The sequence below is a fragment of the Malania oleifera genome, chromosome 8 (genome assembly GCF_029873635.1).
Source record: "Malania oleifera isolate guangnan ecotype guangnan chromosome 8, ASM2987363v1, whole genome shotgun sequence".
In the NCBI taxonomy this organism is placed as follows: Eukaryota; Viridiplantae; Streptophyta; class Magnoliopsida; order Santalales; family Ximeniaceae; genus Malania; species Malania oleifera.
The window spans coordinates 76,987,517-77,007,161 of NC_080424.1; the positions used below are offsets into that span (position 1 = coordinate 76,987,517).

The 19,645-nt window shown below is 37.4% G+C and overlaps 1 protein-coding gene across 2 annotated transcripts in view; it reads right to left on the minus strand.

Annotated features, from left to right (window-relative positions):
* LOC131161460 (protein arginine N-methyltransferase 2) overlaps positions 1-19,645 on the minus strand; it is a 42,040-nt gene that overhangs the window by 8,606 nt on the left and 13,789 nt on the right. The gene's annotated exons all lie outside the window — the stretch shown is intronic.

Sequence of the window (19,645 nt, forward strand, 5' to 3'; positions counted from 1 at the left end):
ACTCACCATCATATTAAAGGAGACAGGTTTCAATAAAGTAAGTGATATCCAAACATGCAACAAGCATGAATGGTGCTTGTAAGAATCTCATGCCACCATCTTCAACTATTTAAATTTAGAGTTGAGATATTATAAGAATAATTTAATCTGATTGAAAGCATTAAAAGGACAAGAGAAACACCAAAAAGGATCTAGCTTAATGAAGTCAATGCTTAAAAGGCAAAGGGATAAGGGCAGACATTTTAACCCTTTTGAGGCAAGGCCAAAGCCTTGAGGTGTTGATGATATAAGCCTTTTGAGAATGTTATTTTTTAGATAAAAATATATAATAAAATAAATACAGTTTTAAAAATAAAAAAAGTAAAGAAAATTATGAATAGAAGTTCAAAAATCAAATATAATGGTAAACTATGGCCATTCAAAAAATACTAACTTGAATTCATTAAGAAAATCATGCAAAGAGATAATTTATAACATTTCAAAGTTCAACTTAGTTTCATGATCTAAGATGCAACTCTCAATTTTGGAAAAATTGAGATTCAAGAATTTTAGTGATCAACTCATATCATGTCATATATGTGGCAAAAATTTCTAGGTAATCTGCTTGAGATTCACACACCCAAAATGCATAAGTCTCAGCCAAAAAGGTGTGCCTTTTCTACAAATGCGTAAGCCTCCATGTATAATGTGTTGGTCTTTTAGGGATTTGGTATTCTAGACTAAGCATCAAAGTGTTTTGGGCATGCCTTAGCCCAACTCTAGTGAGATATTGTCCGCTTTGTCCTATTGTGCCTCACGGTTTTGCCCTATAAAAGGCATATCTCATAAGGTTGAAGCCTCCTTATATGGCCAAGATCTCCTAGTACACATCCAATGTGGGATCATGATAGGCTCCACTTATCTCTGGAGCCCTCATCAAAGTGGCCCACACGTCTATGTGGGACCTACACTTCTGTGTAAGATCTACCTGCATGACAATGCCCCCAAGGTAGCTCAAATAACAAATGTAAGGGTCTCGGCCCAACTCTGTGAGTATTGTTCACTTTAGCCTATTAAGCCTTACAATTAGCCCCATAAAAGGTGTTTCAGATGGTTGAAGCCTAAACCATCCTTATATGGCCAAGATGTCCCCAATACACATACAAGTGAGATGGTGACACGAACCTTGAGCCTTTTAACACATTGGATGAAATGAATTACGAGCCTAATGGGAAAAAATTGCTCTCGACAAAATGAAACAACTCAAAAGGATTTCAATATTGAATCTTTGGTTGAAGTATCCATTGGTAAGTTTTCACAGGTTGTTGATTCTTCTAAAAAAGGACCATGTACTAAAGAGAGGTGCATATAAAGGTATTCTTGTATAAATAGACATAAAAAAAATATATAGATAATACTTGTCAAATATATCATTGTACTTAAGATCTCGTTTTGTCCATCTATAGCTTCATTGTAAAAAACACAATTGGATATTTTAAGGAATCTAACACTTAAAACTATTTAAATTGTACGCTATGGCAAAACATTGTTCTTCATGTTTGAAGAAAGAATAGATGAGGACAAAATTGAGATTTTTGTAGTCTCGTTTAAATTGTAACCTAATTTGTAATCTAACAATTGGAATTTGGCTTAAATATATTCCTTACAAGCATTACTAAAACAAGGAGAGAGAGCTTCAATCAAGCAAACTCAGCTTTGGGAAATTCCCCATATCTCTCTACATAAGCAACATGTAAGAAATGCGATTACTGAACAGATGCTTATGCGCAGTTTGAGTCATTTTATAGCTGCTACTAATGCTCCATAATAAACACCTTGAAACGTCATGTTGTTAGTGGCATGGATCGACACAAATCAATCATAGGCAAAGTCTTCAGTCAACTCATGAACCTCAATATAGCACACATAGTAATTGCATTCAAGGAGAACATAATATCATCCAAAAAACAGTGTAAATTGTCTCAATAATTGATTATCTTTGATATCAAATGTCATTTAGTTAGGAACACCCATCAAATTGTCCACTAAATTCCTGTAGGATTATGTCAAACATGACACTAGGATGCCATTGACAGACACATCTAGCGTAACCAATTATTAAGATCTTGCATGGTAATTATTTATTGGCACGCAATAAAGACATCATGGGATAAAATGTCTATTAGGCCACTGAGTCTACAAAAGGCAATCCCACCAATATTATTACAAGCTACTAACCAAACAAAAGCCTTAGACAAGGATTTGGCCTTCCAACTGTAATTAGAAGAAAGATTATGAGAAGACACTAGAACTACCCAAAGTCCAAAACCTCTAAACTAAACCCTAAGAGGAATAAGCATAAGCAAGAATATCAAACGAATAAATTAGATCCATCGTCTTTTGTCATCTTGATGTCTAAAAGAAATCGAAGTTCCAAATAAGTTGTCAAGAGTGTAAAACCTAGAAATTGGGGCATTGTGAAGACTCAAATGATTAAAAAAAAAAAAGAAGTCTCTAGTGTCACATGAGATAATGACGATACTTGTGTTTTTTTTTAACCATGTTGAAGCAATTTATTCAAGGCTTGGATGATTTATTTTGTGCATGTAACACCCATTAATGGAAGGCCATGGAATGAGGTTTCAATGGCACAACAAAAACCATCTTGTGAGATTCAGTCAACTAATTACAATATGGAAATCCAATGAATCTTTTTAATGTTGATTTTTTTATAATACATAAATATACACATTGTTGACACCCTATGTTGTCTAGGGCCAATTTAGCCACATAATGGGCTAATTCATGTTTTACTGTGCAATTAAGGAATAACTAAAGGTTCAAGAGTATAATCAAAGCCCTTCCATCTCTTTTGATGTTTTCCTATGCAAATTGTCAATTCGGGGTACTTTGGAGCTTCAATTTTTATATTGGGGTCTTTATTTATTGTAATAGGGGCCTAGCCTCAATATGATTAAGAATATCACCTCAATATATGAAAGAGTTTGTATCCAAATACCCTCATGGGACAAGGAAGAGGTTTCCTTGTTTCATGAGGGAACTTTTGAAAACAAGAGGCTAAGACAACATGCTAACTTCCTTTTGCCCTATAAAAGGAAGCTATGTCTTGAATACAAGGACATATTCAATGAGAAGAGGCACACATATGTTTAGAGAGAGAGAGAGAGAGAGAGAGAGAGAGAGAGAGTGTTAGAAAAAGCAGAGCAAGTGCTCCGATGGCTGCCAGGTTTCTTCCACTAGGGTCTCCTACAATAATCTCCATCAAAGAGTTGAGAGGTCAAGGATTCAAGCTTTTCGGACCTCGATCTTAAAAATTTTCGAAGAAAAACAACATATGATTTTATTAAAATATGTTATGTAAAAAATGAGATTTTCAATCTTGGCTAGACTGTAAAAATTGTTTTCTGATGTTTAAATCGTGCAAAAACCCAAGCTTGGTGTTTTAATGCAATTGGAACAATACGATTTAACGTTGACTATAGGCTGTGAGTGGTCAAAGAGAGAAGAGAGAGAGAGAGAGGAACTGAGGAGTTTCTACATGCATGGTGGCTTTTTTGGTCTGAAGGGATGTAGTTTAAGCCTCTGGGTTTGAATAAGGTAGTAGGATAGCTAGAATCGCCACAGGAAAGTAGAAATCTTAAAAAACTATGATTGTCGGAAAACGTTCAGGTTAGAGGAAGAGGTTTGGTTTTAGTGATTTTAAGGACCCAATACATGGTATATCATGTTCAGAGAAGGTCTAGGGGTTAAACAGCAGTGAAAGGGAGTGATTTCCGGCGTCGGAGTGGCTGGAATAAGGGTGTTTGCAACAGCAGTGCAGTAAGGTTCCTACGAGTCACCAAAGAAGATGACTATGCACATGTTTGCTTCCTGCATGTTTCGCATCTGCCGCGGATGTGGCCATTTAAGCTGGACTTGCAAACCAGTCCATGCAAACCAAACAACTAGTTTTTTCTCTCTTTTTTTCAATTTTACGTTGATTTTATTTTTATTCTGTTTTTTAATTTCGAAAATAGTTTTAAATAGTTTATTTTGTGGGAAAAAATTTTTAAAAATTATTTCAAGAAATTTTTTACAAATTTATTTATTATTTATTATTTTAATTTTATTTTCACTTTATTTAGGTATCTTAATTTAGAACTTGTTTTTCTTAAAATAAAAATGTCTTGATGTTTTTCTATAATTTATAGGATTTTCTATTGCATTATTCTATTTTTTATTATTTTATTTGATTTATTTTCTTGAATTTTGTTTCATTTTTAATCATTATAAATTGTTTAAAAATAAAAAAAAACTTGTAAAAAATTTTAATAAATACCAAAAAATTCTTCTTTAATTTTGAATGAGTTTAGGGGTTTTGGGAGTGTTTTGGGCCATGGTGGTTTTGGAATAAAAAAAGCAACTTCGTGTTTTGCATATAGAATATTACCTTGCTCTTTTGAGAACTTGGTTGCTGATGTCATGCATAGATGATGGATAGTAACATGATTTGATTTGCAATGACGAAGGGATGTATAAGCATTTAACTCAAGACCTAAGTTTTCATTGAACATATCATGCTATGAATGGTGTAAATGTAAGGTGTGCTTGGATGTTAGAAGGTGATGATATACAGGCTTGAAAAGCATGGAAACCAATTGTCGCATAATGAACTTCAAAATTTAAATTGCAAGTAAATCGATTAATCAAACGATGGAACCCTGATGTGGCGTGATAATGTTCTTCATATGATTCTTGAGGTGAGGGAAGCCTTACAACTCATGTGGTACTCAATAGTTGTAAGGTTGAACAATATCGAAAGGGGACGTAACCTAATTATTGAAGTGAAATGTCAAAGACCGTGCATGGGAGGAAGGTAATAGTATCCCCTACACACCCGTTCTTTCGAATGATACTATGATAAACTCGGAATGTTCAACCGTTAATCAAGCATACTCTTTGATGCTTCACTTTAATAAATTAGGTTACCTTCTAGATATTTTTCCACCCTATTGTTAATTTGGTATGAATGCTCTTTCCATCGGCTTTGCTTTCATTATATATAGACGAGATTTACATAGTTGTTGCCCAATTTTCAGCACATTATCAGCGCGCTTAAATGCTGCCAGATTTTCAGCATTATTTACAGCCTAATTTTCTACTATATACAATCTAAATATAAACTGAAATATTTCAACTAAATTATTTACAGCCTAATTATCCTAAATTATCTCCATAACATCCCCCCTCAAATTGATGCTGGTAGATCAAGAAGCATCAATTTGTCAACTAAGAACTCATGTCGGTGCCGAGAAAGAGCTTTAGTGAATATGTCTGCAGTTTGACGTTCAGTGGACATGTGAGGAAGAGTAATCACTTGTTTGTCAAAGGATTCACATATGGAATGGTAATCGACTTCGATATGTTTTGTACGCTCATGGAAGACAGGATTAGCGGCAATCTGAATAGCACAAGTATTATCAGCATGAAGAGGAGTGGAATGAAGCTGAGAAAAACCAAGCTCACCCAATAACCCATGAAGCAATGTGATCTTAGAGCATGCAGAAGACATAGCACGATACTACTCAAACTCAGTGGAGAACTTGGAAACTCTATCTTGCTTCTTACTCTTCCAAGAAATGAGCATTGCCTAAGAACATGCACCAGCCAGTAACAAAGCAATGATTATCCACACATCCGGCCCAATCAGCATCACTATGCCCACCAACTATAAGGAAGATTTCTTAGGAAAGAACAATCCACATGTAGAGGTGCCCTTTAGATATCGGATAATGTGGCGGACAGCGGCTAAATGAAAATATCGGAGAGCCTACATATATTGACTAACTTATTGCACAGCAAAATAAATATCCAGATGAGTAATCGTTAAGTAGTTCAAACTCCCAACAAGCTACCGATACAAGGATGGATCTGATAGAAGCTCACCTTCCTCCTAATGAAGCTTAAGATTTACCTCCAAGGGAGTAAGAACAAAGTTACCCGATTGGAGACCAGCCAATGAAATCACTTCCTGTGTGTATTTGTGTTGGTGTAACAACATACCAATCGGAGTAAGCTGCACCTCAAGGCCAAGAAAGTACTATAGGGGACCAAGATCTTTCATGTGAAAAGAGGCCTTAAGATACTGTTGTAATTGCTTAATTAACATAGTATCAGAGCCAATAATCACAATGTCATCAACATATACCAGAAGCAATACAATTCCTCCAGAAGTCTTGCGAAGAAATAGAGAGGAATCAAATTGACTTGGAGTAAAATGAAAAGCAAGCAAGGTAGAGCGAAATTTATCAAACCATGCATGCGGAGCCTATTTCAGTCCATACAAGGATCGGCGTAGCCAACAAACCTCTAAGGAAGGTGTAGCAAACATGTCGGGAGGTGGAGACATATAGATTTCTTCCTTCAAATCCCCATGTCGAAAAGCATTCTTCACATCCATCTGCCAGAGAGGCCACCCCCGCGACACAGCAAGTGCCAAGATAGTTAGCACAATAGTCATTTTGGCAACAGGTGCAAAGGTCTCTTCATAATCAATACCATACTTCTGCCGATTCCCAAGAGCCACAAGACGGGCCTTATACCTGTCCAATGACCCATCAAATAGAAACTTGACTAAGTACACCCATTTACAACCAATAGGTTTGACACTAGAGGAACAAGTCACAAGATCCCAAGTGTGATTATCTTGAAGAGCTTGGATTTCTTCTTGCATGGCCTACTGCCAACATGCTTGGGTGGCTGCTTAGGTATATAAGCGAGGAACAAAAACAGTGTCGAGAGTGGCAGTAAGCGAGGTATGAGGAAAACCATACCTATCTGGTGGATGTGTAACCCGGGTGGAGTGCCGAGGAACCACAGAATCAGATGACAAATCAATGTCTGGAAGGGGCGTTGAAGAAGGAGGACCTTGATGATACACCACACCTGGTTTAAATTGCTCAATAAAAGAAGACACGTCATCAATAGCGAGAAGAAAAGTAATAGGAGTATTAGAAATAAACTGAGACTGAAAGAAATATTGATTTTCGAAGAAAATAACATTCCAGGAGATCCGGAACTTGTTTGCATGAGCATCATAGCAAACAAATCTTTTCTGAGCAGGACTATATCCTATAAAGGCACATATGACAGACTGGGCAACAAGCTTGTGACGCTCAACAAGTGGTAGATTATCAAAACAAAAACACCCAAAAGTATGAAAGGATTGATACTCAGGAGATGTGCCAAATAATCGAAAATAGGGAGAATCATAATTTAGAGTGGCAATAGGCAAACGATTGATCAAATAGACAGCAGTAGATCAAGTTTCTACCCAGAACTTAGAAGGTACAAAAGCATCAATCAACAAAGTACAAACGACATCTAAGAGATGACGATTCTTACACTCGGCAACTCCATTTTGTTGAGAGGTATAAGGACAAGAACACTGGGAAATGATCCCCTTTTTCTGAAGAAAAGTTTGAAAAGAATGAGACATGTACTCCCCCCTTGAGTCGGAGCGTAAAGTTTTGATACTAGTACTGAACTGTGTCTCGACAAATGCAACAAATTTTTGAAAGACAGAAAATACATCAGCATTAGAGCGGAGAAAATATATCGAGGTGAATCGACTATAAATGTCACAAAATAACGATACTGACCATGAGAAATAACAAGGCTCACACCCTAAACATTAGTATGCACACTCTCAAAGCAATTAGAAGCACGACTAAGATGTGCAGGAAAAGGAAAAGTTTTAATTTTACCAAGAGGACAAGTAGCACAATCAAAAGATAGAGGGGAAGAAGAAAAGGAATCTTTATTGCCCAAAAGGACATGTTTCATAAGATGAGCCAAGACAACAGAATTAGGATGACCTAATTTCTTATGCCAGACTTCATTATTATTGGCAGTAGCCATACAAGCAAGAGAAGCAACATTAGGAATAGAACACTGTAAAGGAAATAAACGTCCCACTTTAGCCCCCTCCGCGATCATAGTCCCTGACACCTGATCCTGCACAAGACAATTACCACGAGAAAAATAAACATCACAGTTATTATCTACCAGTTGTCTAATAGAAACCAAATTGGTAGACAATCCAAAAGAGACAAAAATATCACAAAATGAAGAGCCTAAATTACCAACAGTAATTGGAAGAGTACTGCCATCAACAATCTAAATATTTTGCCTGCCTCACTTACGAACATCATGGGGACCCGTCATATTACCAATCATATGATTAGAAGCACCGGAATCAACGATCCAAGAAGTTGAGTTAGCAGTCGTACCTTGCAGGCCTAAGGTCCTAAAAGCAAACACAATCATCTGTTGGACCATTGCTAGTGTGAGAACAAACGAATTAGAGCTTATAAAAGAAGAAGAGGACTGAACAGCAACTTGAAAAGCTTGGGATTGGCGATTTTGAGGCCGCACTTGTCGTCTTTGATGATATGGCCTTCTTTTTTGCAGCAGTTACAAACTTTCTTAGGACAGTTGTGAGCAATATGACCAAACTCCTTGCAACTGAAACACTACAACTTGTTCCTCCCTCTCCCTTGTGCTACATATGCAACATTCACAGCCTCAGAAAATACCTTCTCAGAAGTCATACCCATCTGAGTGGATAACCGTTGTTCTTCACGCAATAAATCTCCCAAACAAATATCCAAAGAAGGAACTGGATTATGGTTCAATAAACTGGCTCGAACAGGCTCAAATTTAGGTCGAAGTTTCATCAAAAACTAATCGCGTTGACTCTTACATTGAACCGCTTGAAGAACTGTGAGTGTCATAAGGGGAACCTTAGCATGAACAATAGCAGAATACTCGCTCCAAAGATTAATAAAACTAAAATAAAATTGTTCAATAGTTTAATTACCTTGACTGTAATTACTAATTTTCAACTCCAATTGGAACTTCCAATCACTATGATCTTGGTGGTAAATACGATGGAGATAATCCCACATAGCCTAAGCCGTAGTAAAACAACGAAGATTGGTCACAAGGTGAGACTCAATTGTCCCCAACAGCCAAGAGATCACCTTAGCATCCTTGACCTCTCATCATGCAAATTCCTTTTCATTAGTGGGAACTTGAGCACAACTATCAATATGATTTGATAATTCGTTCCCTTTCAAGAACATTTTAAATTGGAATTCCAACGTAGGGAAATTTTTTCCAATAAATCGAACAATAGTCTTTTCAATAGACATGATGAAAGGCACTTAAAAAAAATCCCAAGCAATCAACCAAATAAACAGCAAGCCTAACTCAAATCAGGTCCAAATCCAAATATTAAGAGGTCCAAAGACACAACCAAATTACAAAAGCCTAGCAGAAATAAAAAAGCCCAGATCAAACATAGAAGCCTAACTCGAAATACCTGCCTTGTGTGAAAAATGACACTGCAGAGGAAGAAACATAGCAGCTTTGTCGATCACATCAGGAGTTGAAGCTGCTGACCATCACAGAAGCTGCCGACAGCCACAAAGATGCCCAGCCACCACAAGAAAAACACCGAGATGAGTAACCTGCAACCAAGGACAGCGTGCGCAACTAAAAAAAAAATTCTGGCAGCCTCCAACAAAACTCAAAACCATAAAAGTGGACACCACAGAGAAGGCCAACGCCCACAAAAAGCAAGAACGAACTTGCTGAAACCGAGAGAATTTAAACGTAAAAAAAAAAGAACAGCGATGAGAATGGCACCCAGTGATTAAGACCAAAACGAAGGAATCAAATGAGGGGCATTGATACCATGTTAATTTTGGTCTGAATGTTCTTTCCATCGGGTTTGCTTCACTATATATAGAAGAGATTTACATAGTTGTAGCCCGATTTTCAGCACATTATCAGCGCTTAAATGCTGCCTGATTTTCAGCATTATTTATAGCCTAATTTTCTGCTTTCAGCACATTTTCAGTGCTTAAATGCTGCCCAATTTTCAGCAATATTTACAGCCTAATTTTCTGCTATATACAATCTAAATATAAACTGACATATTTCAACTAAATTATTTACAGCCTAATTATCCTAAATTATCTCCATAACACCTACAACCATCGGGTACCCCATCAAAGTTGTACGACTTTCCTCACCTCAAGAATCCCATAAAGAACGTTCTCATGCCACCTCAGGGTTGCATCACTGGATTAATTGATTAAAGTTTGTTTTCATTCGATTTGAGTTGCTCACTATTTAAGGTTTGAAGTTCATTATGACACAATTGGCTTCCATGCTTTTCAAACATGTAATTCATTGCCATATTGCAACATCCAAACACACCTTACATTTACACCATTCATAACATGATTGTTCATTGAAAACCAAAGACATAAGTTAAACACACATGCATAAAACAAAGTAATTTTTATATACAAAACACGAAGTTGCATTTTTTATCGACTCTTCCTTTTTAAATTTATGACCTATTCCAAAACCACCAAGGCCCAAAACCCCTAAAACTTATTGGAAATTAAGGAAAATATTTTGGTATTTTATTAAATTTTATGCAAGTTTTTTGAATGTTTAAACAATTTGTAATGATTAAAAATGAAACAAAATTCAAGAAAATAAAACAAATAAAATAATAAAAAGAGAATAGTGCAATACAAAATCCTATAAACTATAGAAAAACATCTGGATATTTTTATTTTAAGAAAAATAATTTTTAAATCTTAAAAAAAATTTAAATTAAGATACCAAAATAAATAGAAAATAAAAATAAAATATAAAACAAATAACAAAAATTTGTAAAAATTGTCCTAAAATAAAAAGAAAACATTTTTTTTTTATTTTTCCCTTTTTTTTTTCACAAAAAGAAACTACTTTAAACTATTTTTGAAATTAAAAATCTAAAAAAATGAAAATTAAATCCAAAAAAAAAAAATAGTCGACTGGTCTGCAAGGACCGACCAATCGGTCCAATTTAAATAATCACATGCGCGCAGCATGTGTGGGATGCGCAAGAAGCAAGCTTGTGCACAGTCATCTTGTCCGAAAACTCTTGGAAATCCCACCAGTCATCATCTGCAAACCTCCTTATTCTACCCACTCTAACATCATAAATCCCTCGCTTTCACCAATGTTTGATCCCTAGATCTTCTCTGAACACCCTTTATTGGGTCTTTAAAATCATCAAAACTGAACCTCTTCATCTAACCCGAACATTTTTAGTGATCGTGGTCTTTTAAGATTTTTTACTTCCCTGTGACGATTCTAGCGATCCTAGTGTCTTATTCAAACCTCAAAGGCTTAAACTACTTCCCTTTAGACCTAGAAAGCCACCATGCATGTAGAAACTCCCTAATTCCTGTCTCTCTCTCTCTCTCTTTTCTCTCTCCGACCACTCAGCCCATTCCAAACGCTAAATCATAATGTTCCAAGCGCGGGTTTGTGCATGAATTTAAACATCAAAAAACAATTTTTAAAGTCTAGCCAAGATTAAAAATTGCATTTTTTACATAACATATATTAATAAAAATCATATCTTGCTTTTCTTCAAAGTCTTGAAGATCGAGGTTTGAAAAGCTTGAATCCTCGACCTCTCACTAGAACTCTTCGATGGAGATCCTTGCAAGAGACTCCTTGTGGAAGAAAACCTAGAAATCGAGGTATAAGCACCCTCTCTCCTTTTTTTAACTCCCTTTTTCTCTCTCTTAACTCTCTCTTTCTCTCTCTAAACGTATGTATGCCTCTACTCGTTGAATGTGTCCCTATGTTCAAGATAGCTTCTTTTTCACATTGCTATAGCCCCTTCCTCATCTCATAAGGGTGTTTAGATACAAATTCCTTCTTATACAAAGGTGATATCCTTTATTTTGATTAAGGATAGCCCCCTATTTCGATAAATAGAGACCCCAAGATCAAAAGTTGAAGCTCCAAAGTATCGTGGATTGACAATTGGCATAACAAAACATCAAAAGGGATGTAAGGGCTTTGATTATGCTCTTCAACCTCTGCTTATTCGTTAATTGCCCAGTAAAACATGAATTGGCCCCATTATTTGGCTAAATTGACCCTAGGCAAAATAGGATGTCAACAAGGTGAACTTAACCACACTTAGATTAAAAAAAGAAAGTTATTGGCAATTCTATAAAACCTATAAAGTGCAAGATAAAGGTCAAAGTACACCATTTTTGGATAGCCATACCAATCGAGGCGTTAGATCCCAGTCTGTACGTGTTGATAGATTGGTGACTCGGCAAGGGGATTTAGAGAGTCAAGCCAAAGTATAAATTCGGAATCCTTCAAACATCAAATCAAGCATGGTCTTTGAGTCTTCTATGTCTTCATGATTGGTTGCTTTTTATGAATGGGGGTATATGTTAGGGTTCATGGGATGGTATAACATGCACACTCTCACAAGCTCTATACTCAAGATCATCCTTTTAGGATTAGAAAGAGATGGAACAATGTTCACTCTCATGCAACAATAGTTTCTGCATGGACCCACGAGACATCGTGCTCAAATTGTACCCTTCCTAATCCTTTGAGGTAAGGGTTGGAGACTCTACTAGCCTACGTAAAGGCAACAGTAGAAACGATTTAGGGACCACTTTTCATCCTTAAGATGTAAAGCCCTGACACACATAGGAACCCTAAGTTTTCTACCCTAGGACAAAGCCACAAAAGCATACACAAAGATTCACTCCCTTGTGGAACAGAGACCTTTTCCATCTATCAATGCCCAACTATGGACATCTACCATCCATCCTTAGCGTGGGACATGCTCTCACTCATTTTAAATACATAAGCACGTACAATTCATCCTTGGTATGAAGGCATTCTTCCATTTACACTCAATCTGAAGCATTTGCTAACCATCCTCAGTCTAAGGGTACCCCTTTCAACTATGTTCCCTTAAGGCAAGGGCACCCCTTCATTGATGCTCAATCTATGAATCCATCCTTAACCTAGAGGGCACCCTCCATCAATGCTCAATTTAATCTATGAGCGTCCATTCACGTATGAGCACCCATATGTGCTCAATTTTTATCTACCCAGGCTCAATCTTAAAGCATCAAGTCATCATTTAAGCTATGAGCATCCGCTCATGCTCCACCAAGAGCATCTTCCTACGAGCTCATTGTTTTCCCCTGTGTTCAAATTGCTGGATCCATTTATTTGTATCTATTGAATAATTGGGTGAAATAGAAGACCTACTCAAAATGGTAGGTCTCTCCTTTTATTCATAATATGTGTCAAAGTACATACAATGACCATAATGCCCTAACTAACTCTTACTTGTTAACATAATACTCGTAAACTAGCAATGCTAATGACTAAGATAACCATAAATACTCCCCCTTAAGCTGAAGCATATATATTATATGCTCCTATCTTGTTACAAATGAATTTAACATGAGCACCCCACAAGGCTTTAGTAAATAAATCAGCAAGCTGCAAATCAAACTTCACATGAGTGGTGGTAACAAGCTTTTGCACAAGTTTCTCCCAAACAAAGTGGCAACCAACTTCAATGTGTTTTGTCCACTAATGGAAAATCGGGTTGGAAGCAATGAATGGCAGCTTGATTATCACATATCAGCTCCATAGACTAAGAATGTTGAAAACCCAATTCTTCCAACATGTTTCTTCAACCAAACAAGTTCACATGTAGTGTAAGCAATGGCCCTAAACTCTGATTCAACACTTGACCTAGCCACCATAGTTTGTTTCTTGCTCCTCCAAGAAACCAAATTTCCACCAACAAGGATACAATACTTGGTTCTAGATCTTCGATCAAAAGGTAAGCCCAATCTACATCAATATATCCCTAAATATAGTGTGACCTCGATCCTGATATAAAAGACTTCTCCCAGGTGCACCTTTAAGATATCTTAGTATGCAAATTACTGCATCCCAAAGACTTGTTCTCAAAGAATCAAGAAACTGACTCACAACACTTATTGCGAAAGATATACCCAGCCGAGTGACTGTGAGATAATTCAACTTTCCAACAAGTCTCCAATATCGTCTTGGGTTGAGCAATAAATCACTCATATCTAGCACTAGCTTACTATTAGGATCCATAGGTGTATCAATGGATTTGGATCCCAATAGTCCAGTCTCATCTGAAAGATCAAGAACATACTTTCTCTATGACAAGATGGTTCCAATACGAGATCTCCATACTTCTATACCCAAGAAGTACTTCAATGGTCCCAAATCCTTTGTCTGAAACTTATTCTGCAAGAAATGCTTTAGGCCTTGAATACCTTGATCATCATCACTAGTAATCACAATATCATCCACGTACAGAATAAGCAAAATCCTTCCAGATGGAGTATGACAATAAAGTACTAAATAATCTACTACATGACGTTGAAGGCTAAACTCAAGTACTACAGTACTGAAGCGAACCAAACCATGCCCTCGAAGACTATTTTAAACCATATACTGACTTTTGAGCCGACACACTAAGCCTGACTCCCCATGAGCAACAAACTCAAGTACTACAGCATTGAAGCAAACCAAACCATGCCCTTAGAGACTATTTTAAACCATATACTGACTTCTAGAGCCAACACACTAAGCCTGACTCCCCTGAGCAACAAACCCAAGTGGCTGCTCCACATAGACTTCCTCCTGAAGATCACCATGTAGGAGAGCATTCTTCACATCTAACTGGTGTAGAGGTTAGTGGCAGGTGGTGGCTAAGAAGATGAACAAACGTACTAAGGCAAGTTTGGCTACAAGGGAGAATGTGTCTAAATAGTCCAGGCCATATACCTAAGCATATCCATTAGGAACAAGGCAAGCCTTCAATCGAGCCAGGGGACCATCTAGATTAACTTTCATAGTATACACCCAACGACAACCAACCACAAACTTATCAAGAGGAAGACGTAACAAGTCCCAAGTATCATTATCCTGTAGAGTGTGCATCTCTTATATGATTGCATTCCCCCACCTAGAATGGGATAGGGCTTCAAAAAGTGACGACTTGGGAAGAGAAATAGAAGACAGAGTACTAACAAAACAGTAGTATGAGGGTGACAAGAAATCATAAGAAACAAAATTAGAGATTGGATGTTGGGTACAAGCACGTTTACCATCTTAACAACACTAGGAGGATCGACCACTTGGGGAAGAGGATCATCTGACGAGGAAATTAGAGGCATAGAAGCGAAAGCTGGAGGAGGCTCTCGTCCCTTGAGTTGTCATTGTACACTTGCAGACTGGGGCAATCCAAAGGATGAGAAGGACTCAAATTGGATGAAGATGAGAGAGGAATAGATGAAGGAAATAAGTTAGGATCGAGAAGGCTCGGAAAAGGAAAAGGCTCATCAAGGTCCACAGGACTCAAGGAATCAGAATAGTATGGAGTAGACTCAAAAAAAGTGATAGCAGCAGAGACAAAAAATCGATGTAAAGTGGGATTGTAACATTGATATCCTTTTCAAGTATAGGAACAACCCAAAAAAAATACATCTGATAGCACGAGGATCCAATTTATCCCTTCCTGGATTTAACTGATGAACGAAGGATACACAACCAAATATACGAAGAGGAGGGGAGAACAAAGGAGCCTTAGGGATGATAATTAAATATGAAATTTTACCACCAAGGACAGAAGAAGAAATTTTATTGATGAGAGAGCAAACAGTAAGAACAGCATCACTCCAAAAAACTTTGGGGACGTTCATTTGATACAAAATGGTTTGAGTGACTTCAAGAATATGTATGTTTTTCCTCTCCGCAACTCCATTTTGTTGTGAAGTATGGGCATAAGATGACTAATAGATCGTGCCAGAGTTTGTCGTATAGGTAATTAATTGAGCACTGAAATACTCTTTAGCATTATCACCACGAAGTATTCGGACTAGCATATCAAACTAAGTTCTTATTTGAAAATAGAAGGCACAAAAGATATTAAACAACTCTGAACGATCTTTCATAAAAAAGAACCAAATCATTTTGGAATAGTCATCAACAAAAGTGACAAAATATCAGAATCCCAACTTTGACATGACACAACTAGGACCCCGAACATCAAAATGGACTAACATAAAAGGCCTAACAACTCTTCTATTCGCTAGGGAGGCAAAGGGAACACGATGATGCTTTCCTAATCGACAATACTCACAAGCGAGGGTAGACATAGGACTCAAAGTAAGAACTAGTTGTTTTAACTTGTCTAATGATGGATGACCAAGGCGACAATGGATTTTATGTGGTATGACAGCAACGCTACAAGCAATAAGAGAAGAGAGCGACTCAAAGTAGTAAAGTCCATTAGCCTCACGTCCTATGCCAATCGTCTTACTAGTCTTCCAATCCTGAATAAGAACAAAATTACGAAAGAAGGTAACAGAGTAATCTAGTGGCTTCGCAATTTTACTAACAAATATGAGATTAAAGGGAGATTCAGAAATGTAGATAATAGAAGAAAGAGAGATTGATGGAGTAGTATTTACTGTTCCTATTCCCTTAGCAGCAGTACTGGACCCATTTGCAAGGGTAACTCGAGGTAGATATGTGGAATACAATATAGTAGAAAAGAAGTTCGTGACACCTATCATATGATCAGTAGCAGTAGAGTCGATAACCCCAGGATTAGAGGGAGAAATACCGGATGACACATAGAAGGTATTGTTACTTTTCTGAGCAAAAGATGCTATGTAATGAGATGCCTGTTGGATGCCTGATATTGTAGGAACTTTAAATACTCTTCCTCTAAAATAGTTATAATACGTTGTTCACTCAAACAAGTAACTGACGAGGGAGACACTTTTGGGACTTGGGAACTCCATCCCAACACAAACACAACCTCGAATAGAGCAGAAAATCAAAAACACAGAGGGCACCATGTTTTTCAAATTCACCAACTCAAGTACAACCTTAATAGAGCAGCACATCAAAAACATATAGTGGGCACCATGTTTCCAAATTCACCAACTCGATCCCAACATAAACAACCTTTTACAACTAATGCAAACCACAAGCCCACATCATACCAATAAAAAAAACACAGAAAATACCACTTTCAAGCTCAATTAACTCAATAAACATTAACAAACAGCTTCAAGAAGCACCAAACAACCATTTCTTGGAAGTCATAAATGAGCAACTAAAAACAGTCAAATATTTGAACAAAAAACATCACAAAAAACTTCAAGATTATGTTTATAGAGAGATTCGAGCCCTGCTAGAAGAATTCAGGTCAGAAACATGCCTGAAATTTGCTTCATGTGCTGGCGCATGAGGCCGCACCTGACAGCCTTTGACCGGCACGTGAGGGCATGTGGGGAAGCTTCTAGAGATGAGATTTCATTAGGGGCAGATTGGCAGTGTCTGTGGGTGACTATGGTGTTGTTTTTGCAAAATCTATTGTAGATCTTGTGTTCCTGAACTGGCAGTGTCACCCAGGAATTTCCTGCGACTTCTTTGGCTTCCAGCAGCTGCTGGCCTTTTTAAGGGCTATAGTGTTGCTGGAAATTCTTCTACAATGGTAGACATGCAGCAGATTTAGGGTTTTGGGAATCTTACTCTAATACCATGTTGAATAATTGGGTGAAATAGAAGACCTACTCAAAATGATAGATCTCTCCTTTTATTTATAATATATGTCAAAGTACATACAAGGACCATAATGCCCTTACTAGCTCTTGTTAATAACACACACACACACACAAACAATGCTAATGACTAAGATAATGATCAACAGTATTCATGAGCACCTACTTTTCATACTCAATCTGTGAGTATGAGACCAGCTATACTTAACTTCTGAACATCCATTTCATAGTAGTAAAAAACGCAAGGTGTACTGAGGCGCAAAGATACCTAGAGCCTAGGCATGAGGCATGAGGTGCAAGGCAAAGGCATGCACCTCATGGATGTGAGGCACACATTTATTGAAATTGTTTATAATACCCTACATAACAGATTCTTGATTTTAAACACATTAGTACTAATATTTGAATTTTAAAATCCCCAAGGGTGGCTCAGGTGGTAATCTCAAGGCTCTCCTAGTTAAATGGCCAGAGTTTGAGTCTTGGGGGCTACAGCTTTCCATTTGAGATAATACCTTAGTATTTAAGTAGATAAGGGTAGAGGGGCAGGCTCATTATCCCCATGAATTAGTCGAGTGTCCAAAGGGCCTCAAACACCATTGTTTCAAAAAAATATATATATCAAAATACTCAACACTAGGACATAAAAATGAATAATATAACACAAATTTTCAATAATATGTGGTGTTCATGCCATAAGTTCCACAAAATAGATGTAGCAATAAGCAGCATGGGAGGGGAAAAAAAATCATTTTCCAAACAGAAGGGGCAAAAGAGAACATCAATGATGCGGCACAAATCAGCAGAGCAGTTCAAAAGAAGAAGAAGAAGAAGAAAACTGAGGAGCAGCAAAGCAGAAATTTTAGGAAAAGAAACATAAATTTCAAAAAAAAAAGGCAGCTTTGACTGAGAACAACACAGCAAGCCAGAAGAAGAAGACAAGAAGAAAGAAGGCTGAGAGCAACTAAGTATATATGTTCGGAAAAAATGGCAGCAATTCCATAAAACCATCAAAAAATGAAGGAAAAGAAAGAAAACACAAATGGTTAAGATTAAAAGAGAAGGAAAAAAATGAAGTATACCGTTAACATGCGTGAGGCGCGCATCACCACACCTTGCGGTTCACTGCGCCTCAGCACACCTCTCAAAGGTCGCCTCACCTCAACCCCTGTGAGCCTCATTGCCTCAGTGTGCCTTGCTACCAGGCTCGCCTCAGGCACACCTTTGATTACTATGATCCATTTACCTCAACTTAGAACATCCTTATATGATCTATGCTCAATCTCTGAGCAACTCTTTGTAAGCATGTACCTCTCCATGCTCAAAGTACCTTATAAGCTTAATGACAAATTTCATCCACCTACACCTCTCTAGCATCAACTCTCCGAGCTCAATCTAAGCACACAACCATCTATGTTGGGTCTATATTCATCCATCTCTAATGCCCTATCTACAAGCAACCATCGGTCTATGTTCATCAATGCTTAAATGTGATCATTTGTCTTTTCATGCTATATTTGTAAGCATGCAGTCAACTATGCTTACCCATAAGCATCACACTCCCTACCCAATCTGGGGGCATCTATTTGGCCATGTCTAACCCATGAGCATTTATGCACATTTGCTTAGCCTCAAGCACTTCAAGCATTGATTCATCTATGCATGCTCAACTTGTGAGCACCATTCCTCTAGTCATTGTCCTAAAATGCGAAAATCCGTAAGTCGTGTTTCCAATCTCCCAATACACGTAGATTCATTCATTCACTCATCTAGTCATAGATTGTAATCAGGACCGCATTCATTCATCCATTCACTCATGCATCTATGCATTCATCATTCATGCACCCATGCATCCATTCATAAGCATCCAAACTTTCTCTAAATATACTAAAGAGCTTTATTGATATTGTTGACCTTTACATGATCATTGACAGGGCATCCATCATTGCACCACATTGGACATGGCTCAAGGCTAGACAAATGGTAGGACAAGTGAAAGAAAGGGCTTTTGTGGTTAAAGCAAAATCAGGAGGTGATCAACTAGGATATCAAAGCTTTTAAGGAACAAATGACCCAAGTGATGGTGATGTTGGCAAGAACTAACAAAGGAAAAAGTGGCAGCGCCAGACTAAGAAAATCCATTG